Source organism: Sinohyriopsis cumingii, unplaced genomic scaffold (genome assembly GCF_028554795.1).
Source record: "Sinohyriopsis cumingii isolate HCF-2022 unplaced genomic scaffold, ASM2855479v2 utg000646l, whole genome shotgun sequence".
NCBI lineage: Eukaryota > Metazoa > Mollusca > Bivalvia > Unionida > Unionidae > Sinohyriopsis > Sinohyriopsis cumingii.
Genome location: NW_028315921.1, coordinates 727099 through 754731, shown reverse-complemented (window position 1 = coordinate 754731; position 27633 = coordinate 727099). Strand labels below are relative to the sequence as shown.

General features: G+C 35.7%; 3 non-coding genes across 3 annotated transcripts; all 3 read left to right on the top strand.

Annotated features, from left to right (window-relative positions):
- The first annotated feature begins 4548 nt into the window (after positions 1-4548).
- Positions 4549-4630, top strand: Trnas-gcu (transfer RNA serine (anticodon GCU)). The gene has a single exon. It is a non-coding gene; the product is annotated as a tRNA-Ser (tRNA).
- Positions 4631-12243: 7613 nt separating this feature from the next.
- On the top strand, positions 12244-12325 carry Trnas-gcu (transfer RNA serine (anticodon GCU)). The gene has a single exon. It is a non-coding gene; the product is annotated as a tRNA-Ser (tRNA).
- Positions 12326-19938: 7613 nt separating this feature from the next.
- Trnas-gcu (transfer RNA serine (anticodon GCU)) lies at positions 19939-20020 on the top strand. Its single transcript has one exon. It is a non-coding gene; the product is annotated as a tRNA-Ser (tRNA).
- The last annotated feature ends 7613 nt before the right edge of the window (positions 20021-27633 follow it).

The window sequence follows — 27633 nt, the reverse complement described above, 5'->3', positions numbered from 1 at the left end:
AAACTTCTCTCTGATAAGGCTGTTCTCTATCGGTAATGCTATATATAATACCAGTTGAACGTTAAGGGTGATACTAGAGTGGCAAATGTATTTTTTCTAGTGAGTAAATGTTTCCAAAACAAAATACCCTACTCCAAAAGGAAACAGCGGCTGGTTTACGGAAAATCAAGCTACTTAAAAGCGAGTAAAACATTTGTGCTATACATGAACAGAAGTCATACAATTTAGTATCACCTCTGTGTAATAAGTTTTAATTTTAGACAAAGTGTTATTCTAACTGAGCTCCAGCACTAGTTCCCAAAATTAAGATAACGTGATCACAATGTTGAAATTGGAGCTGTCTGCAGAATTCAACAGAGACTGCCTGATGAATTAAATAAAAGTTCCGTTTGTTTTCTTTATTCCCTTTTGAACCAGATCCTTTACAATATAAACCAAGTACAATAAATGATTGATTAATAGATTCTTTCTTTGCTAATGTCATGGTTGTACCATCGGCATGTTGAAAGACTTTACTTGTACTGCTAGACAATAGAAATAGAGCAACATTGACATAATAATTTATAATTATAGCGAGCCCTAAATGTTCCGCTTCAAATAAATATAGTATAGTTAGTATAGGGCAACTTTGGAGGACTGAATGTTTAATTGAAAAGGCTTTCATTAAATGCATTTAACACTGTTTCTAATTTCAATATAAAATATTTGTATCCATTAAATAAAACTGTCACCAAACCCGAATTGTCGTAAAAGAGATACCAGTATGAATGGTTGACTCTGTGAAAAGCTTTTTCTTGATCAGTTTCATCACCTCTTTCTTCACCATCTGCACCCTGTATTACTTCATCAACCTCGTGTTCATCATCTTCTACAACTTGAATCCCCAATCTATCTTCCTTTGTGGCAACGTTAGCAATTCGGTAATTAATTTCTTCAATTTAATCATTTAGCATGTAACATCTTTAGGCAGTTGTATTTCTTAAGTCATATTTCCCACATGAACACAAATAAAGAAAATTTCCACAATTGTCAGAGCTTTGCCTTTTGTACTTCCTAGGAACATGACGCTGTTTCCAACACTTGTGGCACACGAAATCTGTGCAATCTGTCATCATGCGACCCGGGTCAAGACAAAAAGAGCGCACCTTTACTTGATTATCATGCAATAACTTAACGAACTAATGGTCACTTACAGTTTGATGCTTCCGACTGTAGGGCTAAGATTTTATCTCTTTTGGAAAACTGTATTTTACATAATATTACAAATCTATGTTCTTAACCTAAGTACTAGAAAAGATGTAAAACCAGCAAGTATTGTAAAATGTAACAAATAATTTCTCTAGAATACGAAATAAAACATGAAATAACAAATAATAAATATTTAAAAAATAACAAACAATCAAAATTAAATATCCAAAACAAAAATGCGTCACGTCTGTCACACGATTTCTAGGGTAGTATCTATCCTGAATGGGAGATAGGAATTCCACTCCGTATTCTCTTATCTTGATACCTATCTCTTCGTCGGAAACGTGTGCAGGTAGGCGAGGTATTTACACAGTAATAGTGTCAGAATATGGGGAAGTACAGTCATAGTTATCACTGCCAATTCCACTTTAGATTATACTCTTTATTTGGCAACGTAACCTCATACAAATTTGAAACTTTCGGCACAACTACATAGAAAGACATTTTGTTATTTCGTTGACTGATTGGATCGTGAAAGTTGTTATGTCCTAAGCATAGGTAGGGCGTATTTCTAAAGCTAGTCACATGATCACATCTATTCATTCCGCGCTGACGTAGATTTCTTGTGACCAGAGATTCATACTCCAAAACTCTCTTCAGTCAGTTTGTCTTTCGATGTCAATGCGTCTCACAAATAACTGAATGTCCAATTTGCCGTAATTATAGACAGGGTAGCTTGAATCGAACAACACATTGCAGATAGCTCTCGATCGGATTATGCAAAGTCACATATTGTTTCATTGAGAAAGACACATTTCCTTGTTTAAAATAATCCGATATCGAGTAGCAGAAAATAATTGATACATCTTATTTATAACAATGATATATGGGCGTGTTTGGGATTTAAGGCAGTCATAAAGTCTAGTACACCCCGGTAAAACATTTTATGGAAACAACAACACTAACCTCTTAGTTGCATTAGTTGACTACCTAATCAATTGTTTATAATGAACGTTCTAGTTCCATTAGTTGCCTCCCTTGGTTCGACAAAAGAAAAACGATTGACCCCCTCCTGCAACAATTGAATAAATGGCGAATCCGAAAGGAGGATTGCGCTTTACTAAGGAGCATATATCAGATGGGACTTTCACAACCAAATGTGCCATTCTTCTTAATTTATTATTATTATTATTATTATTATTATTATTATTATTATTATTATTATTATACTCTTGATAACTGTTGATCTACTGTTCTAAATATGAAGTTGAAAGGGACTTATTTTTCATGTCCTTAAATAAGCAGCACTTAAATGTCCTCCATATGTTTCACAGACAAATGTTTTTGTGCATGGGAACAAATTTGATATAATGTCAACATGAATATCGATGTTTCTGGCTGTATTTGAACAACCTCTCTTTTTAAATTCTGATAATTCATGTGGTTGTAAAATATTCATGTTCACATAACTTATAAAGGCAGGAATTGTTTGTGTTTAGGACGTTGTTTGTGAATCAAATCCTGAGATCAAAGCGAAAAATACAGAAAACTTACAATTGTATAATAGAAAGTATACCTTTAGAATGACACAAAAGAATCAAACCCCACCGTGACCAATTGAAGAAATACTATATATCCCAAAATTGATAGCAAATTGTATGACCTCTATTCATATACACCACAATTATTTTACAGGCTCATCTAAAGTTTAATTTTCGAGAACCAGCCTCCGTTTCCTTCCGGAGCAGGATATCAAGTTTGGAAACATGTAATCACTGGAAATGTGTAAATTTGCCTTTTAAGAGCACATATTGTATGGATTAACGAAAAATTGAAACAAAATAAATTCCATTTTTAATATGGCAATGTCATGTCAGAGGTCAAAACTTTTCGGCACTTTTGGGTGGGATCGCAGGGGTGGTTCAGTATGTATTTTTCACAGGGAGCGCAAAGAAGACCGCAAGCTGACTGTGGGATTTAGCAGCTAGTGAGGGCCAGGGAGACAAACACTCATTTTTGTCTGGGGGTGGGGAAGGGTGATGCCGGCGGTGGGGTGGGAAACACGGGGAGGCTTGTCCACCTGATCACTGTCGAACGTTCCAATGCTATATCATTACATGCCACATTGTTTTTCTTTTGCTTGTATCATGTCCTTGACAAATTGTTTTCTGTACCTTTAAATTCTCTACAATAATTGATACAGTGCCAAAGAAAAGAACTTAATATTTTACATGCATGTATCAACTTCTATATAGGATCTCAACAAAATACATGGCTTAAGGGTGAAAGTAATGTTACCTTGACCTTTTGTTCTATTTCACTTTAGCTGCATGTACATTTGACATTTTATTATTGCTAGAACGGTGTAGAAGGTCCAAATTAGCACCAAAAAAAGCCGTCATTGAAGCGTGAAAAGTAAATTACATTGACCCACATTTTATATATGAAATCAGATACATATTTACTGAATGTGCCTTTTATTTATATTTTTGTGCCTGAAGATAAATGATAATTTGATGTTATGAATTTAAAATTAAAAACAAAAAACAAAAACCAAATAAAAGTGATTAGCAGAGCGTGGTTTCGATCCACGGACCTCTGGGTTATGGGCCCAGCACGCTTCCACTGCGCCACTCTGCTGTTAGTTGTTATTGTTGTTGTTATAGGGTTTAACGCCATTTTTCAACACAAGATAGGCTATACATGGCGGCCAGTATTAATGGTGGAGGAAGAACCCGGGAAAACCCCGGAAAGAACCACCGACCCACGAGAAGCTACCGGCAAGCTTTCTCACATGTCCACATTGGCCGAGCCCGAGACTCGAACCCACGCAGACAGAGGTGAGATGGCAGTGATCCGTGACGGAGAGCGCTTTAGACCACTCGGCCACTCGGCTCTGCTGTTAGAAAACATTGATTTTTATAACTTTAAAAAAAAATGGAACTGATATTCACTTATCTGATGTAATACTTACCGAAGAGATGAATACAACGAATGTTCGTACGAGTTTTTTCCCTTGCCTAACAATCCATTGATATGAACATGCTTGCTCACTAAGGGACCGACCATGTATTTGTTTCTGTTTATTGGGTGGGTAGGTGGGTAATGTTGAGTTTTCTCCCAGCCAGGAGAATTGTTTTAATTTACCTGAAGATATATATTTCTTCTTTAAAAGAATATCATGCACTAGGTTCATTATGTGCACATCAGTTAGAGCTAGGATGGTTCGATGGTTAGAATTTTTTTCTGTCTGAAAAAGACATATTGAATCGTGAATATCAGACAAAAGTTGTGTGTGGTTTAGGCCAGGTAGCTATAGATCACTCCCTACATAAATAGTGTACTCATCAAAATACACCGGACGAGGTGGCCGAGTGGTTAAGGCGATGGACTGCTAATCCATTGGGGTCTCCCCGCGTGGGTTCGAATCCCATCTTCGTCGATATACATTTTATCTGATGTGTAGAACTTTTAGTTATGACTACAAACCGTATTCATCAATATTGTAATGTGATATCGTCACGTCAGAAAGAAAACACGCCTAATGATGTCTCCATGATTTTTTTTGGTGGTTTGTGTCTTGAATGGACTGACGTTTTGTGCATGTTTGTGACAGGTTTGTGTATTGACCTGTTCCGGCTGCATATTTATAATCGAGTTGTACTTTTTGTGCGTGTGGAACATTTTATCTCCCACAGGAGAAAAAAAAACAACAACATTTCTTGGCATTGAAATAAAGTCCCAGTAGTGCTAACATGCATGCGGGAAGTGTAGCCAAATATCAATGCCGCGAATCGGCCGATTAGCAGAAACATTTAGGGTTGCGAGCAAGGCAAAAGGGATCAAGTTAAGGTTTGGGAGGGTAAGGGGTGAGTTGTTTCCAAAATTCCAAAACGGCACCAAAGCACACGCGTATGTGTCTGTTTACTAGAAGTGTGTGTAATACCCATTAAAACGATGGTCAAATTTTAAGTAACAGGAGACTGTACGTTTGTATACTCGGATAGTCTTGGACAACAATCTACAATTGCGGTTAATGTTAAGAAGGTCAAAGAAACTGATGTTATCAGAAGTGTAGAAGAAATGACGGGGAAAATGTTCGTTTATGTAGCTGTCCTTTCACCTGTTCATACTTTAAGTACCTGTGTACCAAACTGATTAAAATCAGATCTCCGCTGTTACCAAATGAAGATCTGACAGCGATCGCTTAGAAGGCATATTCTGGTACCTATGCTATTACCATAATTGCTAATTTTATCAACCAGTCAGATGAGGTCTAATATCTTTGCGTTTTGAGAAAGAGCACCGTGGGTGAAAAGGATGAATGTGTATCGAACGATTTGATTCACTTTCAGATTTTTTGAAAGTTGCATTTCCATTGGCTAATTTAATGGTCACCTGAATGTCATTCTTCAGTGGTCGTCGTCACATCTTCACGTAGGACAGCGGAGATCTGATTTTATCAGATTGGTGTCTATGTTGACCGGGGTATAGATATTCCTCTTCATATTCTTTCTAATTTCTACTTATTTCTTCTTCTAAAAGGTACACAGGTACATAAAGTATGAACATGTGAACGTAATACCTTCCAGATGTATAGCGCACAAGCAATGGACTCTCTCCAGTTCACTTATATTCTGAGGGCTAGGGTTAAATTAAGTTTCACAATAATACAACGTTCATGGAATCGCGGTAGTTTCATGGAAAATATAATTTGTGAGCCGACTAATTCCATACCTGTGTACTCCAATATTAATAAAACCAATAACGTACTTGCAAGTTTATCTTTAACCTCTTTAAGTTTTGTATATAATCTGCTATACTTAGACACGTTAACACCAAAATGTCTACATAACTGCTGTTTCTGGAGCACTCTCAAAATCCAAGAACCATTTTCACTTGTTTCGTTTGTAGTCAGACGACTTTTCGGTGAACACAACGATCTTAGGTTTCTAGAAGTTATATCCAAAGGCCGACTTTATGGAGTGAACGTTGCATATAAAACTGTATCTGATCCACTAATACCGTGTGCAACAATTGTGGAGACCAATACGAGTTATAGCACTACCTTGGTAGGTGGTTACAATAGCTGCAATTGATCAACATAACAAACACATACGTATCGATGATATTGCTATTCGAGAGCTTCATAATTACAGTTGATAGCAATATTTACGATCTTTGGAGATCAAGAGAGAATGGTACTATGCGAACTATGGCAGTGCAGGATGGATTATATCTTAAATTCCTCCAAATTATATATTGGTATGCAAAATATTTTGTTATGCATGTACATCATTATGAGATCGATCCTAAAATAACTACATGCAACGAAGAAATTAGGCACTTACTTAAATTAGATAATGTTTGTAATGATGAATAGGTATGTAGAGTGAAATCTATTATTATTGAGGGAAAGAGTAAAATATTTTAGTGAACAACTCACTTAGTGGATAATGCAAAATATAAAAGTAAGAATTCTCGCTCCTATACAGTACGAAGAGAAAGAAAGAAAGTTTCCAAGAATTGTATAGATGTCAAGACAAAATGATTCTATTTTCTGTAAAATTTACCGCTAAAGATTCATTTGATATCAATACATAGGAAGAACTCGAACAACAATGAAGTGACTAAGAAATAAAATTGTTTTGAGGTGTTATACCGAGATTTTAATCCAGTTTGGTGATTGAAAGTGACGCAAATAGCAAATACTTTATAAAAAAATCCTGAAAAATATCAACAAAAGCGAAATGTTATTAATGAATCCATTGATGACTTTGGCTCACTTGTTTCAAATGAAAATCAAATATTAAAATACATTTATAAGTTTTATTGTATTTTGTAATTATCGAGCACAGATGATGAGAGTTGTAAAGAATCAGTTTTAATCTTGGTAAATTCATCCGTACCTGCTGATGATACGTATTTGAGTATTGTCATACAAGGGTTGATAAAATACATGCAGCTATAAATATAATGTCTAAAATTAGATATTTTGGTCTGGTTAAATCGATAAAGTAGTTGTATTTTACAACGTTTTAAATTATGAATATGATAACCTGTTAGAGATTTTTTCTTCTTCAGATCGTTAACAAGGAATCAATTACGTCATGGACAGTGAGATTTGATACAATATCATTTTTTACAACACCAAGAGCGACTAAAGAAGCTGGAAATATTGGCGACCTATGAGACTATTTAATGTAGATGATACTATTTTGACGAGGGTTATGGCTCATGGTTTGAAATGGGTATTACCCAAAATTATGCCTCTAATTCAGACATGCTCTATAGTTTGAAGGGATATTGCTGATACAACATTCACTGTAGGAGATGTCATTGCGATGACCTAGAGGGACAACATCGAGGGATATACCTTAAAAATTGATAAAAGCAACGTTTTTGACAGAGTCAAAAGTTTGTCTCATTCACATAAATTTTGGATTTGGTCAAATTTTTATTCAGCCGATATTAAAGACAGTGTTAAATGCAGTGTGCATCTAACACCATTCTTTCCGATTAAAACTTCTCTCTGATAAGGCTGTTCTCTATCGGTAATGCTATATATAATACCAGTTGAACGTTAAGGGTGATACTAGAGTGGCAAATGTATTTTTTCTAGTGAGTAAATGTTTCCAAAACAAAATACCCTACTCCAAAAGGAAACAGCGGCTGGTTTACGGAAAATCAAGCTACTTAAAAGCGAGTAAAACATTTGTGCTATACATGAACAGAAGTCATACAATTTAGTATCACCTCTGTGTAATAAGTTTTAATTTTAGACAAAGTGTTATTCTAACTGAGCTCCAGCACTAGTTCCCAAAATTAAGATAACGTGATCACAATGTTGAAATTGGAGCTGTCTGCAGAATTCAACAGAGACTGCCTGATGAATTAAATAAAAGTTCCGTTTGTTTTCTTTATTCCCTTTTGAACCAGATCCTTTACAATATAAACCAAGTACAATAAATGATTGATTAATAGATTCTTTCTTTGCTAATGTCATGGTTGTACCATCGGCATGTTGAAAGACTTTACTTGTACTGCTAGACAATAGAAATAGAGCAACATTGACATAATAATTTATAATTATAGCGAGCCCTAAATGTTCCGCTTCAAATAAATATAGTATAGTTAGTATAGGGCAACTTTGGAGGACTGAATGTTTAATTGAAAAGGCTTTCATTAAATGCATTTAACACTGTTTCTAATTTCAATATAAAATATTTGTATCCATTAAATAAAACTGTCACCAAACCCGAATTGTCGTAAAAGAGATACCAGTATGAATGGTTGACTCTGTGAAAAGCTTTTTCTTGATCAGTTTCATCACCTCTTTCTTCACCATCTGCACCCTGTATTACTTCATCAACCTCGTGTTCATCATCTTCTACAACTTGAATCCCCAATCTATCTTCCTTTGTGGCAACGTTAGCAATTCGGTAATTAATTTCTTCAATTTAATCATTTAGCATGTAACATCTTTAGGCAGTTGTATTTCTTAAGTCATATTTCCCACATGAACACAAATAAAGAAAATTTCCACAATTGTCAGAGCTTTGCCTTTTGTACTTCCTAGGAACATGACGCTGTTTCCAACACTTGTGGCACACGAAATCTGTGCAATCTGTCATCATGCGACCCGGGTCAAGACAAAAAGAGCGCACCTTTACTTGATTATCATGCAATAACTTAACGAACTAATGGTCACTTACAGTTTGATGCTTCCGACTGTAGGGCTAAGATTTTATCTCTTTTGGAAAACTGTATTTTACATAATATTACAAATCTATGTTCTTAACCTAAGTACTAGAAAAGATGTAAAACCAGCAAGTATTGTAAAATGTAACAAATAATTTCGCTAGAATACGAAATAAAACATGAAATAACAAATAATAAATATTTAAAAAATAACAAACAATCAAAATTAAATATCCAAAACAAAAATGCGTCACGTCTGTCACACGATTTCTAGGGTAGTATCTATCCTGAATGGGAGATAGGAATTCCACTCCGTATTCTCTTATCTTGATACCTATCTCTTCGTCGGAAACGTGTGCAGGTAGGCGAGGTATTTACACAGTAATAGTGTCAGAATATGGGGAAGTACAGTCATAGTTATCACTGCCAATTCCACTTTAGATTATACTCTTTATTTGGCAACGTAACCTCATACAAATTTGAAACTTTCGGCACAACTACATAGAAAGACATTTTGTTATTTCGTTGACTGATTGGATCGTGAAAGTTGTTATGTCCTAAGCATAGGTAGGGCGTATTTCTAAAGCTAGTCACATGATCACATCTATTCATTCCGCGCTGACGTAGATTTCTTGTGACCAGAGATTCATACTCCAAAACTCTCTTCAGTCAGTTTGTCTTTCGATGTCAATGCGTCTCACAAATAACTGAATGTCCAATTTGCCGTAATTATAGACAGGGTAGCTTGAATCGAACAACACATTGCAGATAGCTCTCGATCGGATTATGCAAAGTCACATATTGTTTCATTGAGAAAGACACATTTCCTTGTTTAAAATAATCCGATATCGAGTAGCAGAAAATAATTGATACATCTTATTTATAACAATGATATATGGGCGTGTTTGGGATTTAAGGCAGTCATAAAGTCTAGTACACCCCGGTAAAACATTTTATGGAAACAACAACACTAACCTCTTAGTTGCATTAGTTGACTACCTAATCAATTGTTTATAATGAACGTTCTAGTTCCATTAGTTGCCTCCCTTGGTTCGACAAAAGAAAAACGATTGACCCCCTCCTGCAACAATTGAATAAATGGCGAATCCGAAAGGAGGATTGCGCTTTACTAAGGAGCATATATCAGATGGGACTTTCACAACCAAATGTGCCATTCTTCTTAATTTATTATTATTATTATTATTATTATTATTATTATTATACTCTTGATAACTGTTGATCTACTGTTCTAAATATGAAGTTGAAAGGGACTTATTTTTCATGTCCTTAAATAAGCAGCACTTAAATGTCCTCCATATGTTTCACAGACAAATGTTTTTGTGCATGGGAACAAATTTGATATAATGTCAACATGAATATCGATGTTTCTGGCTGTATTTGAACAACCTCTCTTTTTAAATTCTGATAATTCATGTGGTTGTAAAATATTCATGTTCACATAACTTATAAAGGCAGGAATTGTTTGTGTTTAGGACGTTGTTTGTGAATCAAATCCTGAGATCAAAGCGAAAAATACAGAAAACTTACAATTGTATAATAGAAAGTATACCTTTAGAATGACACAAAAGAATCAAACCCCACCGTGACCAATTGAAGAAATACTATATATCCCAAAATTGATAGCAAATTGTATGACCTCTATTCATATACACCACAATTATTTTACAGGCTCATCTAAAGTTTAATTTTCGAGAACCAGCCTCCGTTTCCTTCCGGAGCAGGATATCAAGTTTGGAAACATGTAATCACTGGAAATGTGTAAATTTGCCTTTTAAGAGCACATATTGTATGGATTAACGAAAAATTGAAACAAAATAAATTCCATTTTTAATATGGCAATGTCATGTCAGAGGTCAAAACTTTTCGGCACTTTTGGGTGGGATCGCAGGGGTGGTTCAGTATGTATTTTTCACAGGGAGCGCAAAGAAGACCGCAAGCTGACTGTGGGATTTAGCAGCTAGTGAGGGCCAGGGAGACAAACACTCATTTTTGTCTGGGGGTGGGGAAGGGTGATGCCGGCGGTGGGGTGGGAAACACGGGGAGGCTTGTCCACCTGATCACTGTCGAACGTTCCAATGCTATATCATTACATGCCACATTGTTTTTCTTTTGCTTGTATCATGTCCTTGACAAATTGTTTTCTGTACCTTTAAATTCTCTACAATAATTGATACAGTGCCAAAGAAAAGAACTTAATATTTTACATGCATGTATCAACTTCTATATAGGATCTCAACAAAATACATGGCTTAAGGGTGAAAGTAATGTTACCTTGACCTTTTGTTCTATTTCACTTTAGCTGCATGTACATTTGACATTTTATTATTGCTAGAACGGTGTAGAAGGTCCAAATTAGCACCAAAAAAAGCCGTCATTGAAGCGTGAAAAGTAAATTACATTGACCCACATTTTATATATGAAATCAGATACATATTTACTGAATGTGCCTTTTATTTATATTTTTGTGCCTGAAGATAAATGATAATTTGATGTTATGAATTTAAAATTAAAAACAAAAAACAAAAACCAAATAAAAGTGATTAGCAGAGCGTGGTTTCGATCCACGGACCTCTGGGTTATGGGCCCAGCACGCTTCCACTGCGCCACTCTGCTGTTAGTTGTTATTGTTGTTGTTATAGGGTTTAACGCCATTTTTCAACACAAGATAGGCTATACATGGCGGCCAGTATTAATGGTGGAGGAAGAACCCGGGAAAACCCCGGAAAGAACCACCGACCCACGAGAAGCTACCGGCAAGCTTTCTCACATGTCCACATTGGCCGAGCCCGAGACTCGAACCCACGCAGACAGAGGTGAGATGGCAGTGATCCGTGACGGAGAGCGCTTTAGACCACTCGGCCACTCGGCTCTGCTGTTAGAAAACATTGATTTTTATAACTTTAAAAAAAAATGGAACTGATATTCACTTATCTGATGTAATACTTACCGAAGAGATGAATACAACGAATGTTCGTACGAGTTTTTTCCCTTGCCTAACAATCCATTGATATGAACATGCTTGCTCACTAAGGGACCGACCATGTATTTGTTTCTGTTTATTGGGTGGGTAGGTGGGTAATGTTGAGTTTTCTCCCAGCCAGGAGAATTGTTTTAATTTACCTGAAGATATATATTTCTTCTTTAAAAGAATATCATGCACTAGGTTCATTATGTGCACATCAGTTAGAGCTAGGATGGTTCGATGGTTAGAATTTTTTTCTGTCTGAAAAAGACATATTGAATCGTGAATATCAGACAAAAGTTGTGTGTGGTTTAGGCCAGGTAGCTATAGATCACTCCCTACATAAATAGTGTACTCATCAAAATACACCGGACGAGGTGGCCGAGTGGTTAAGGCGATGGACTGCTAATCCATTGGGGTCTCCCCGCGTGGGTTCGAATCCCATCTTCGTCGATATACATTTTATCTGATGTGTAGAACTTTTAGTTATGACTACAAACCGTATTCATCAATATTGTAATGTGATATCGTCACGTCAGAAAGAAAACACGCCTAATGATGTCTCCATGATTTTTTTTGGTGGTTTGTGTCTTGAATGGACTGACGTTTTGTGCATGTTTGTGACAGGTTTGTGTATTGACCTGTTCCGGCTGCATATTTATAATCGAGTTGTACTTTTTGTGCGTGTGGAACATTTTATCTCCCACAGGAGAAAAAAAAACAACAACATTTCTTGGCATTGAAATAAAGTCCCAGTAGTGCTAACATGCATGCGGGAAGTGTAGCCAAATATCAATGCCGCGAATCGGCCGATTAGCAGAAACATTTAGGGTTGCGAGCAAGGCAAAAGGGATCAAGTTAAGGTTTGGGAGGGTAAGGGGTGAGTTGTTTCCAAAATTCCAAAACGGCACCAAAGCACACGCGTATGTGTCTGTTTACTAGAAGTGTGTGTAATACCCATTAAAACGATGGTCAAATTTTAAGTAACAGGAGACTGTACGTTTGTATACTCGGATAGTCTTGGACAACAATCTACAATTGCGGTTAATGTTAAGAAGGTCAAAGAAACTGATGTTATCAGAAGTGTAGAAGAAATGACGGGGAAAATGTTCGTTTATGTAGCTGTCCTTTCACCTGTTCATACTTTAAGTACCTGTGTACCAAACTGATTAAAATCAGATCTCCGCTGTTACCAAATGAAGATCTGACAGCCATCGCTTAGAAGGCATATTCTGGTACCTATGCTATTACCATAATTGCTAATTTTATCAACCAGTCAGATGAGGTCTAATATCTTTGCGTTTTGAGAAAGAGCACCGTGGGTGAAAAGGATGAATGTGTATCGAACGATTTGATTCACTTTCAGATTTTTTGAAAGTTGCATTTCCATTGGCTAATTTAATGGTCACCTGAATGTCATTCTTCAGTGGTCGTCGTCACATCTTCACGTAGGACAGCGGAGATCTGATTTTATCAGATTGGTGTCTATGTTGACCGGGGTATAGATATTCCTCTTCATATTCTTTCTAATTTCTACTTATTTCTTCTTCTAAAAGGTACACAGGTACATAAAGTATGAACATGTGAACGTAATACCTTCCAGATGTATAGCGCACAAGCAATGGACTCTCTCCAGTTCACTTATATTCTGAGGGCTAGGGTTAAATTAAGTTTCACAATAATACAACGTTCATGGAATCGCGGTAGTTTCATGGAAAATATAATTTGTGAGCCGACTAATTCCATACCTGTGTACTCCAATATTAATAAAACCAATAACGTACTTGCAAGTTTATCTTTAACCTCTTTAAGTTTTGTATATAATCTGCTATACTTAGACACGTTAACACCAAAATGTCTACATAACTGCTGTTTCTGGAGCACTCTCAAAATCCAAGAACCATTTTCACTTGTTTCGTTTGTAGTCAGACGACTTTTCGGTGAACACAACGATCTTAGGTTTCTAGAAGTTATATCCAAAGGCCGACTTTATGGAGTGAACGTTGCATATAAAACTGTATCTGATCCACTAATACCGTGTGCAACAATTGTGGAGACCAATACGAGTTATAGCACTACCTTGGTAGGTGGTTACAATAGCTGCAATTGATCAACATAACAAACACATACGTATCGATGATATTGCTATTCGAGAGCTTCATAATTACAGTTGATAGCAATATTTACGATCTTTGGAGATCAAGAGAGAATGGTACTATGCGAACTATGGCAGTGCAGGATGGATTATATCTTAAATTCCTCCAAATTATATATTGGTATGCAAAATATTTTGTTATGCATGTACATCATTATGAGATCGATCCTAAAATAACTACATGCAACGAAGAAATTAGGCACTTACTTAAATTAGATAATGTTTGTAATGATGAATAGGTATGTAGAGTGAAATCTATTATTATTGAGGGAAAGAGTAAAATATTTTAGTGAACAACTCACTTAGTGGATAATGCAAAATATAAAAGTAAGAATTCTCGCTCCTATACAGTACGAAGAGAAAGAAAGAAAGTTTCCAAGAATTGTATAGATGTCAAGACAAAATGATTCTATTTTCTGTAAAATTTACCGCTAAAGATTCATTTGATATCAATACATAGGAAGAACTCGAACAACAATGAAGTGACTAAGAAATAAAATTGTTTTGAGGTGTTATACCGAGATTTTAATCCAGTTTGGTGATTGAAAGTGACGCAAATAGCAAATACTTTATAAAAAAATCCTGAAAAATATCAACAAAAGCGAAATGTTATTAATGAATCCATTGATGACTTTGGCTCACTTGTTTCAAATGAAAATCAAATATTAAAATACATTTATAAGTTTTATTGTATTTTGTAATTATCGAGCACAGATGATGAGAGTTGTAAAGAATCAGTTTTAATCTTGGTAAATTCATCCGTACCTGCTGATGATACGTATTTGAGTATTGTCATACAAGGGTTGATAAAATACATGCAGCTATAAATATAATGTCTAAAATTAGATATTTTGGTCTGGTTAAATCGATAAAGTAGTTGTATTTTACAACGTTTTAAATTATGAATATGATAACCTGTTAGAGATTTTTTCTTCTTCAGATCGTTAACAAGGAATCAATTACGTCATGGACAGTGAGATTTGATACAATATCATTTTTTACAACACCAAGAGCGACTAAAGAAGCTGGAAATATTGGCGACCTATGAGACTATTTAATGTAGATGATACTATTTTGACGAGGGTTATGGCTCATGGTTTGAAATGGGTATTACCCAAAATTATGCCTCTAATTCAGACATGCTCTATAGTTTGAAGGGATATTGCTGATACAACATTCACTGTAGGAGATGTCATTGCGATGACCTAGAGGGACAACATCGAGGGATATACCTTAAAAATTGATAAAAGCAACGTTTTTGACAGAGTCAAAAGTTTGTCTCATTCACATAAATTTTGGATTTGGTCAAATTTTTATTCAGCCGATATTAAAGACAGTGTTAAATGCAGTGTGCATCTAACACCATTCTTTCCGATTAAAACTTCTCTCTGATAAGGCTGTTCTCTATCGGTAATGCTATATATAATACCAGTTGAACGTTAAGGGTGATACTAGAGTGGCAAATGTATTTTTTCTAGTGAGTAAATGTTTCCAAAACAAAATACCCTACTCCAAAAGGAAACAGCGGCTGGTTTACGGAAAATCAAGCTACTTAAAAGCGAGTAAAACATTTGTGCTATACATGAACAGAAGTCATACAATTTAGTATCACCTCTGTGTAATAAGTTTTAATTTTAGACAAAGTGTTATTCTAACTGAGCTCCAGCACTAGTTCCCAAAATTAAGATAACGTGATCACAATGTTGAAATTGGAGCTGTCTGCAGAATTCAACAGAGACTGCCTGATGAATTAAATAAAAGTTCCGTTTGTTTTCTTTATTCCCTTTTGAACCAGATCCTTTACAATATAAACCAAGTACAATAAATGATTGATTAATAGATTCTTTCTTTGCTAATGTCATGGTTGTACCATCGGCATGTTGAAAGACTTTACTTGTACTGCTAGACAATAGAAATAGAGCAACATTGACATAATAATTTATAATTATAGCGAGCCCTAAATGTTCCGCTTCAAATAAATATAGTATAGTTAGTATAGGGCAACTTTGGAGGACTGAATGTTTAATTGAAAAGGCTTTCATTAAATGCATTTAACACTGTTTCTAATTTCAATATAAAATATTTGTATCCATTAAATAAAACTGTCACCAAACCCGAATTGTCGTAAAAGAGATACCAGTATGAATGGTTGACTCTGTGAAAAGCTTTTTCTTGATCAGTTTCATCACCTCTTTCTTCACCATCTGCACCCTGTATTACTTCATCAACCTCGTGTTCATCATCTTCTACAACTTGAATCCCCAATCTATCTTCCTTTGTGGCAACGTTAGCAATTCGGTAATTAATTTCTTCAATTTAATCATTTAGCATGTAACATCTTTAGGCAGTTGTATTTCTTAAGTCATATTTCCCACATGAACACAAATAAAGAAAATTTCCACAATTGTCAGAGCTTTGCCTTTTGTACTTCCTAGGAACATGACGCTGTTTCCAACACTTGTGGCACACGAAATCTGTGCAATCTGTCATCATGCGACCCGGGTCAAGACAAAAAGAGCGCACCTTTACTTGATTATCATGCAATAACTTAACGAACTAATGGTCACTTACAGTTTGATGCTTCCGACTGTAGGGCTAAGATTTTATCTCTTTTGGAAAACTGTATTTTACATAATATTACAAATCTATGTTCTTAACCTAAGTACTAGAAAAGATGTAAAACCAGCAAGTATTGTAAAATGTAACAAATAATTTCTCTAGAATACGAAATAAAACATGAAATAACAAATAATAAATATTTAAAAAATAACAAACAATCAAAATTAAATATCCAAAACAAAAATGCGTCACGTCTGTCACACGATTTCTAGGGTAGTATCTATCCTGAATGGGAGATAGGAATTCCACTCCGTATTCTCTTATCTTGATACCTATCTCTTCGTCGGAAACGTGTGCAGGTAGGCGAGGTATTTACACAGTAATAGTGTCAGAATATGGGGAAGTACAGTCATAGTTATCACTGCCAATTCCACTTTAGATTATACTCTTTATTTGGCAACGTAACCTCATACAAATTTGAAACTTTCGGCACAACTACATAGAAAGACATTTTGTTATTTCGTTGACTGATTGGATCGTGAAAGTTGTTATGTCCTAAGCATAGGTAGGGCGTATTTCTAAAGCTAGTCACATGATCACATCTATTCATTCCGCGCTGACGTAGATTTCTTGTGACCAGAGATTCATACTCCAAAACTCTCTTCAGTCAGTTTGTCTTTCGATGTCAATGCGTCTCACAAATAACTGAATGTCCAATTTGCCGTAATTATAGACAGGGTAGCTTGAATCGAACAACACATTGCAGATAGCTCTCGATCGGATTATGCAAAGTCACATATTGTTTCATTGAGAAAGACACATTTCCTTGTTTAAAATAATCCGATATCGAGTAGCAGAAAATAATTGATACATCTTATTTATAACAATGATATATGGGCGTGTTTGGGATTTAAGGCAGTCATAAAGTCTAGTACACCCCGGTAAAACATTTTATGGAAACAACAACACTAACCTCTTAGTTGCATTAGTTGACTACCTAATCAATTGTTTATAATGAACGTTCTAGTTCCATTAGTTGCCTCCCTTGGTTCGACAAAAGAAAAACGATTGACCCCCTCCTGCAACAATTGAATAAATGGCGAATCCGAAAGGAGGATTGCGCTTTACTAAGGAGCATATATCAGATGGGACTTTCACAACCAAATGTGCCATTCTTCTTAATTTATTATTATTATTATTATTATTATTATTATAATTATACTCTTGATAACTGTTGATCTACTGTTCTAAATATGAAGTTGAAAGGGACTTATTTTTCATGTCCTTAAATAAGCAGCACTTAAATGTCCTCCATATGTTTCACAGACAAATGTTTTTGTGCATGGGAACAAATTTGATATAATGTCAACATGAATATCGATGTTTCTGGCTGTATTTGAACAACCTCTCTTTTTAAATTCTGATAATTCATGTGGTTGTAAAATATTCATGTTCACATAACTTATAAAGGCAGGAATTGTTTGTGTTTAGGACGTTGTTTGTGAATCAAATCCTGAGATCAAAGCGAAAAATACAGAAAACTTACAATTGTATAATAGAAAGTATACCTTTAGAATGACACAAAAGAATCAAACCCCACCGTGACCAATTGAAGAAATACTATATATCCCAAAATTGATAGCAAATTGTATGACCTCTATTCATATACACCACAATTATTTTACAGGCTCATCTAAAGTTTAATTTTCGAGAACCAGCCTCCGTTTCCTTCCGGAGCAGGATATCAAGTTTGGAAACATGTAATCACTGGAAATGTGTAAATTTGCCTTTTAAGAGCACATATTGTATGGATTAACGAAAAATTGAAACAAAATAAATTCCATTTTTAATATGGCAATGTCATGTCAGAGGTCAAAACTTTTCGGCACTTTTGGGTGGGATCGCAGGGGTGGTTCAGTATGTATTTTTCACAGGGAGCGCAAAGAAGACCGCAAGCTGACTGTGGGATTTAGCAGCTAGTGAGGGCCAGGGAGACAAACACTCATTTTTGTCTGGGGGTGGGGAAGGGTGATGCCGGCGGTGGGGTGGGAAACACGGGGAGGCTTGTCCACCTGATCACTGTCGAACGTTCCAATGCTATATCATTACATGCCACATTGTTTTTCTTTTGCTTGTATCATGTCCTTGACAAATTGTTTTCTGTACCTTTAAATTCTCTACAATAATTGATACAGTGCCAAAGAAAAGAACTTAATATTTTACATGCATGTATCAACTTCTATATAGGATCTCAACAAAATACATGGCTTAAGGGTGAAAGTAATGTTACCTTGACCTTTTGTTCTATTTCACTTTAGCTGCATGTACATTTGACATTTTATTATTGCTAGAACGGTGTAGAAGGTCCAAATTAGCACCAAAAAAAGCCGTCATTGAAGCGTGAAAAGTAAATTACATTGACCCACATTTTATATATGAAATCAGATACATATTTACTGAATGTGCCTTTTATTTATATTTTTGTGCCTGAAGATAAATGATAATTTGATGTTATGAATTTAAAATTAAAAACAAAAAACAAAAACCAAATAAAAGTGATTAGCAGAGCGTGGTTTCGATCCACGGACCTCTGGGTTATGGGCCCAGCACGCTTCCACTGCGCCACTCTGCTGTTAGTTGTTATTGTTGTTGTTATAGGGTTTAACGCCATTTTTCAACACAAGATAGGCTATACATGGCGGCCAGTATTAATGGTGGAGGAAGAACCCGGGAAAACCCCGGAAAGAACCACCGACCCACGAGAAGCTACCGGCAAGCTTTCTCACATGTCCACATTGGCCGAGCCCGAGACTCGAACCCACGCAGACAGAGGTGAGATGGCAGTGATCCGTGACGGAGAGCGCTTTAGACCACTCGGCCACTCGGCTCTGCTGTTAGAAAACATTGATTTTTATAACTTTAAAAAAAAATGGAACTGATATTCACTTATCTGATGTAATACTTACCGAAGAGATGAATACAACGAATGTTCGTACGAGTTTTTTCCCTTGCCTAACAATCCATTGATATGAACATGCTTGCTCACTAAGGGACCGACCATGTATTTGTTTCTGTTTATTGGGTGGGTAGGTGGGTAATGTTGAGTTTTCTCCCAGCCAGGAGAATTGTTTTAATTTACCTGAAGATATATATTTCTTCTTTAAAAGAATATCATGCACTAGGTTCATTATGTGCACATCAGTTAGAGCTAGGATGGTTCGATGGTTAGAATTTTTTTCTGTCTGAAAAAGACATATTGAATCGTGAATATCAGACAAAAGTTGTGTGTGGTTTAGGCCAGGTAGCTATAGATCACTCCCTACATAAATAGTGTACTCATCAAAATACACCGGACGAGGTGGCCGAGTGGTTAAGGCGATGGACTGCTAATCCATTGGGGTCTCCCCGCGTGGGTTCGAATCCCATCTTCGTCGATATACATTTTATCTGATGTGTAGAACTTTTAGTTATGACTACAAACCGTATTCATCAATATTGTAATGTGATATCGTCACGTCAGAAAGAAAACACGCCTAATGATGTCTCCATGATTTTTTTTGGTGGTTTGTGTCTTGAATGGACTGACGTTTTGTGCATGTTTGTGACAGGTTTGTGTATTGACCTGTTCCGGCTGCATATTTATAATCGAGTTGTACTTTTTGTGCGTGTGGAACATTTTATCTCCCACAGGAGAAAAAAAAACAACAACATTTCTTGGCATTGAAATAAAGTCCCAGTAGTGCTAACATGCATGCGGGAAGTGTAGCCAAATATCAATGCCGCGAATCGGCCGATTAGCAGAAACATTTAGGGTTGCGAGCAAGGCAAAAGGGATCAAGTTAAGGTTTGGGAGGGTAAGGGGTGAGTTGTTTCCAAAATTCCAAAACGGCACCAAAGCACACGCGTATGTGTCTGTTTACTAGAAGTGTGTGTAATACCCATTAAAACGATGGTCAAATTTTAAGTAACAGGAGACTGTACGTTTGTATACTCGGATAGTCTTGGACAACAATCTACAATTGCGGTTAATGTTAAGAAGGTCAAAGAAACTGATGTTATCAGAAGTGTAGAAGAAATGACGGGGAAAATGTTCGTTTATGTAGCTGTCCTTTCACCTGTTCATACTTTAAGTACCTGTGTACCAAACTGATTAAAATCAGATCTCCGCTGTTACCAAATGAAGATCTGACAGCGATCGCTTAGAAGGCATATTCTGGTACCTATGCTATTACCATAATTGCTAATTTTATCAACCAGTCAGATGAGGTCTAATATCTTTGCGTTTTGAGAAAGAGCACCGTGGGTGAAAAGGATGAATGTGTATCGAACGATTTGATTCACTTTCAGATTTTTTGAAAGTTGCATTTCCATTGGCTAATTTAATGGTCACCTGAATGTCATTCTTCAGTGGTCGTCGTCACATCTTCACGTAGGACAGCGGAGATCTGATTTTATCAGATTGGTGTCTATGTTGACCGGGGTATAGATATTCCTCTTCATATTCTTTCTAATTTCTACTTATTTCTTCTTCTAAAAGGTACACAGGTACATAAAGTATGAACATGTGAACGTAATACCTTCCAGATGTATAGCGCACAAGCAATGGACTCTCTCCAGTTCACTTATATTCTGAGGGCTAGGGTTAAATTAAGTTTCACAATAATACAACGTTCATGGAATCGCGGTAGTTTCATGGAAAATATAATTTGTGAGCCGACTAATTCCATACCTGTGTACTCCAATATTAATAAAACCAATAACGTACTTGCAAGTTTATCTTTAACCTCTTTAAGTTTTGTATATAATCTGCTATACTTAGACACGTTAACACCAAAATGTCTACATAACTGCTGTTTCTGGAGCACTCTCAAAATCCAAGAACCATTTTCACTTGTTTCGTTTGTAGTCAGACGACTTTTCGGTGAACACAACGATCTTAGGTTTCTAGAAGTTATATCCAAAGGCCGACTTTATGGAGTGAACGTTGCATATAAAACTGTATCTGATCCACTAATACCGTGTGCAACAATTGTGGAGACCAATACGAGTTATAGCACTACCTTGGTAGGTGGTTACAATAGCTGCAATTGATCAACATAACAAACACATACGTATCGATGATATTGCTATTCGAGAGCTTCATAATTACAGTTGATAGCAATATTTACGATCTTTGGAGATCAAGAGAGAATGGTACTATGCGAACTATGGCAGTGCAGGATGGATTATATCTTAAATTCCTCCAAATTATATATTGGTATGCAAAATATTTTGTTATGCATGTACATCATTATGAGATCGATCCTAAAATAACTACATGCAACGAAGAAATTAGGCACTTACTTAAATTAGATAATGTTTGTAATGATGAATAGGTATGTAGAGTGAAATCTATTATTATTGAGGGAAAGAGTAAAATATTTTAGTGAACAACTCACTTAGTGGATAATGCAAAATATAAAAGTAAGAATTCTCGCTCCTATACAGTACGAAGAGAAAGAAAGAAAGTTTCCAAGAATTGTATAGATGTCAAGACAAAATGATTCTATTTTCTGTAAAATTTACCGCTAAAGATTCATTTGATATCAATACATAGGAAGAACTCGAACAACAATGAAGTGACTAAGAAATAAAATTGTTTTGAGGTGTTATACCGAGATTTTAATCCAGTTTGGTGATTGAAAGTGACGCAAATAGCAAATACTTTATAAAAAAATCCTGAAAAATATCAACAAAAGCGAAATGTTATTAATGAATCCATTGATGACTTTGGCTCACTTGTTTCAAATGAAAATCAAATATTAAAATACATTTATAAGTTTTATTGTATTTTGTAATTATCGAGCACAGATGATGAGAGTTGTAAAGAATCAGTTTTAATCTTGGTAAATTCATCCGTACCTGCTGATGATACGTATTTGAGTATTGTCATACAAGGGTTGATAAAATACATGCAGCTATAAATATAATGTCTAAAATTAGATATTTTGGTCTGGTTAAATCGATAAAGTAGTTGTATTTTACAACGTTTTAAATTATGAATATGATAACCTGTTAGAGATTTTTTCTTCTTCAGATCGTTAACAAGGAATCAATTACGTCATGGACAGTGAGATTTGATACAATATCATTTTTTACAACACCAAGAGCGACTAAAGAAGCTGGAAATATTGGCGACCTATGAGACTATTTAATGTAGATGATACTATTTTGACGAGGGTTATGGCTCATGGTTTGAAATGGGTATTACCCAAAATTATGCCTCTAATTCAGACATGCTCTATAGTTTGAAGGGATATTGCTGATACAACATTCACTGTAGGAGATGTCATTGCGATGACCTAGAGGGACAACATCGAGGGATATACCTTAAAAATTGATAAAAGCAACGTTTTTGACAGAGTCAAAAGTTTGTCTCATTCACATAAATTTTGGATTTGGTCAAATTTTTATTCAGCCGATATTAAAGACAGTGTTAAATGCAGTGTGCATCTAACACCATTCTTTCCGATTAAAACTTCTCTCTGATAAGGCTGTTCTCTATCGGTAATGCTATATATAATACCAGTTGAACGTTAAGGGTGATACTAGAGTGGCAAATGTATTTTTTCTAGTGAGTAAATGTTTCCAAAACAAAATACCCTACTCCAAAAGGAAACAGCGGCTGGTTTACGGAAAATCAAGCTACTTAAAAGCGAGTAAAACATTTGTGCTATACATGAACAGAAGTCATACAATTTAGTATCACCTCTGTGTAATAAGTTTTAATTTTAGACAAAGTGTTATTCTAACTGAGCTCCAGCACTAGTTCCCAAAATTAAGATAACGTGATCACAATGTTGAAATTGGAGCTGTCTGCAGAATTCAACAGAGACTGCCTGATGAATTAAATAAAAGTTCCGTTTGTTTTCTTTATTCCCTTTTGAACCAGATCCTTTACAATATAAACCAAGTACAATAAATGATTGATTAATAGATTCTTTCTTTGCTAATGTCATGGTTGTACCATCGGCATGTTGAAAGACTTTACTTGTACTGCTAGACAATAGAAATAGAGCAACATTGACATAATAATTTATAATTATAGCGAGCCCTAAATGTTCCGCTTCAAATAAATATAGTATAGTTAGTATAGGGCAACTTTGGAGGACTGAATGTTTAATTGAAAAGGCTTTCATTAAATGCATTTAACACTGTTTCTAATTTCAATATAAAATATTTGTATCCATTAAATAAAACTGTCACCAAACCCGAATTGTCGTAAAAGAGATACCAGTATGAATGGTTGACTCTGTGAAAAGCTTTTTCTTGATCAGTTTCATCACCTCTTTCTTCACCATCTGCACCCTGTATTACTTCATCAACCTCGTGTTCATCATCTTCTACAACTTGAATCCCCAATCTATCTTCCTTTGTGGCAACGTTAGCAATTCGGTAATTAATTTCTTCAATTTAATCATTTAGCATGTAACATCTTTAGGCAGTTGTATTTCTTAAGTCATATTTCCCACATGAACACAAATAAAGAAAATTTCCACAATTGTCAGAGCTTTGCCTTTTGTACTTCCTAGGAACATGACGCTGTTTCCAACACTTGTGGCACACGAAATCTGTGCAATCTGTCATCATGCGACCCGGGTCAAGACAAAAAGAGCGCACCTTTACTTGATTATCATGCAATAACTTAACGAACTAATGGTCACTTACAGTTTGATGCTTCCGACTGTAGGGCTAAGATTTTATCTCTTTTGGAAAACTGTATTTTACATAATATTACAAATCTATGTTCTTAACCTAAGTACTAGAAAAGATGTAAAACCAGCAAGTATTGTAAAATGTAACAAATAATTTCTCTAGAATACGAAATAAAACATGAAATAACAAATAATAAATATTTAAAAAATAACAAACAATCAAAATTAAATATCCAAAACAAAAATGCGTCACGTCTGTCACACGATTTCTAGGGTAGTATCTATCCTGAATGGGAGATAGGAATTCCACTCCGTATTCTCTTATCTTGATACCTATCTCTTCGTCGGAAACGTGTGCAGGTAGGCGAGGTATTTACACAGTAATAGTGTCAGAATATGGGGAAGTACAGTCATAGTTATCACTGCCAATTCCACTTTAGATTATACTCTTTATTTGGCAACGTAACCTCATACAAATTTGAAACTTTCGGCACAACTACATAGAAAGACATTTTGTTATTTCGTTGACTGATTGGATCGTGAAAGTTGTTATGTCCTAAGCATAGGTAGGGCGTATTTCTAAAGCTAGTCACATGATCACATCTATTCATTCCGCGCTGACGTAGATTTCTTGTGACCAGAGATTCATACTCCAAAACTCTCTTCAGTCAGTTTGTCTTTCGATGTCAATGCGTCTCACAAATAACTGAATGTCCAATTTGCCGTAATTATAGACAGGGTAGCTTGAATCGAACAACACATTGCAGATAGCTCTCGATCGGATTATGCAAAGTCACATATTGTTTCATTGAGAAAGACACATTTCCTTGTTTAAAATAATCCGATATCGAGTAGCAGAAAATAATTGATACATCTTATTTATAACAATGATATATGGGCGTGTTTGGGATTTAAGGCAGTCATAAAGTCTAGTACACCCCGGTAAAACATTTTATGGAAACAACAACACTAACCTCTTAGTTGCATTAGTTGACTACCTAATCAATTGTTTATAATGAACGTTCTAGTTCCATTAGTTGCCTCCCTTGGTTCGACAAAAGAAAAACGATTGACCCCCTCCTGCAACAATTGAATAAATGGCGAATCCGAAAGGAGGATTGCGCTTTACTAAGGAGCATATATCAGATGGGACTTTCACAACCAAATGTGCCATTCTTCTTAATTTATTATTATTATTATTATTATTATTATTATAATTATACTCTTGATAACTGTTGATCTACTGTTCTAAATATGAAGTTGAAAGGGACTTATTTTTCATGTCCTTAAATAAGCAGCACTTAAATGTCCTCCATATGTTTCACAGACAAATGTTTTTGTGCATGGGAACAAATTTGATATAATGTCAACATGAATATCGATGTTTCTGGCTGTATTTGAACAACCTCTCTTTTTAAATTCTGATAATTCATGTGGTTGTAAAATATTCATGTTCACATAACTTATAAAGGCAGGAATTGTTTGTGTTTAGGACGTTGTTTGTGAATCAAATCCTGAGATCAAAGCGAAAAATACAGAAAACTTACAATTGTATAATAGAAAGTATACCTTTAGAATGACACAAAAGAATCAAACCCCACCGTGACCAATTGAAGAAATACTATATATCCCAAAATTGATAGCAAATTGTATGACCTCTATTCATATACACCACAATTATTTTACAGGCTCATCTAAAGTTTAATTTTCGAGAACCAGCCTCCGTTTCCTTCCGGAGCAGGATATCAAGTTTGGAAACATGTAATCACTGGAAATGTGTAAATTTGCCTTTTAAGAGCACATATTGTATGGATTAACGAAAAATTGAAACAAAATAAATTCCATTTTTAATATGGCAATGTCATGTCAGAGGTCAAAACTTTTCGGCACTTTTGGGTGGGATCGCAGGGGTGGTTCAGTATGTATTTTTCACAGGGAGCGCAAAGAAGACCGCAAGCTGACTGTGGGATTTAGCAGCTAGTGAGGGCCAGGGAGACAAACACTCATTTTTGTCTGGGGGTGGGGAAGGGTGATGCCGGCGGTGGGGTGGGAAACACGGGGAGGCTTGTCCACCTGATCACTGTCGAACGTTCCAATGCTATATCATTACATGCCACATTGTTTTTCTTTTGCTTGTATCATGTCCTTGACAAATTGTTTTCTGTACCTTTAAATTCTCTACAATAATTGATACAGTGCCAAAGAAAAGAACTTAATATTTTACATGCATGTATCAACTTCTATATAGGATCTCAACAAAATACATGGCTTAAGGGTGAAAGTAATGTTACCTTGACCTTTTGTTCTATTTCACTTTAGCTGCATGTACATTTGACATTTTATTATTGCTAGAACGGTGTAGAAGGTCCAAATTAGCACCAAAAAAAGCCGTCATTGAAGCGTGAAAAGTAAATTACATTGACCCACATTTTATATATGAAATCAGATACATATTTACTGAATGTGCCTTTTATTTATATTTTTGTGCCTGAAGATAAATGATAATTTGATGTTATGAATTTAAAATTAAAAACAAAAAACAAAAACCAAATAAAAGTGATTAGCAGAGCGTGGTTTCGATCCACGGACCTCTGGGTTATGGGCCCAGCACGCTTCCACTGCGCCACTCTGCTGTTAGTTGTTATTGTTGTTGTTATAGGGTTTAACGCCATTTTTCAACACAAGATAGGCTATACATGGCGGCCAGTATTAATGGTGGAGGAAGAACCCGGGAAAACCCCGGAAAGAACCACCGACCCACGAGAAGCTACCGGCAAGCTTTCTCACATGTCCACATTGGCCGAGCCCGAGACTCGAACCCACGCAGACAGAGGTGAGATGGCAGTGATCCGTGACGGAGAGCGCTTTAGACCACTCGGCCACTCGGCTCTGCTGTTAGAAAACATTGATTTTTATAACTTTAAAAAAAAATGGAACTGATATTCACTTATCTGATGTAATACTTACCGAAGAGATGAATACAACGAATGTTCGTACGAGTTTTTTCCCTTGCCTAACAATCCATTGATATGAACATGCTTGCTCACTAAGGGACCGACCATGTATTTGTTTCTGTTTATTGGGTGGGTAGGTGGGTAATGTTGAGTTTTCTCCCAGCCAGGAGAATTGTTTTAATTTACCTGAAGATATATATTTCTTCTTTAAAAGAATATCATGCACTAGGTTCATTATGTGCACATCAGTTAGAGCTAGGATGGTTCGATGGTTAGAATTTTTTTCTGTCTGAAAAAGACATATTGAATCGTGAATATCAGACAAAAGTTGTGTGTGGTTTAGGCCAGGTAGCTATAGATCACTCCCTACATAAATAGTGTACTCATCAAAATACACCG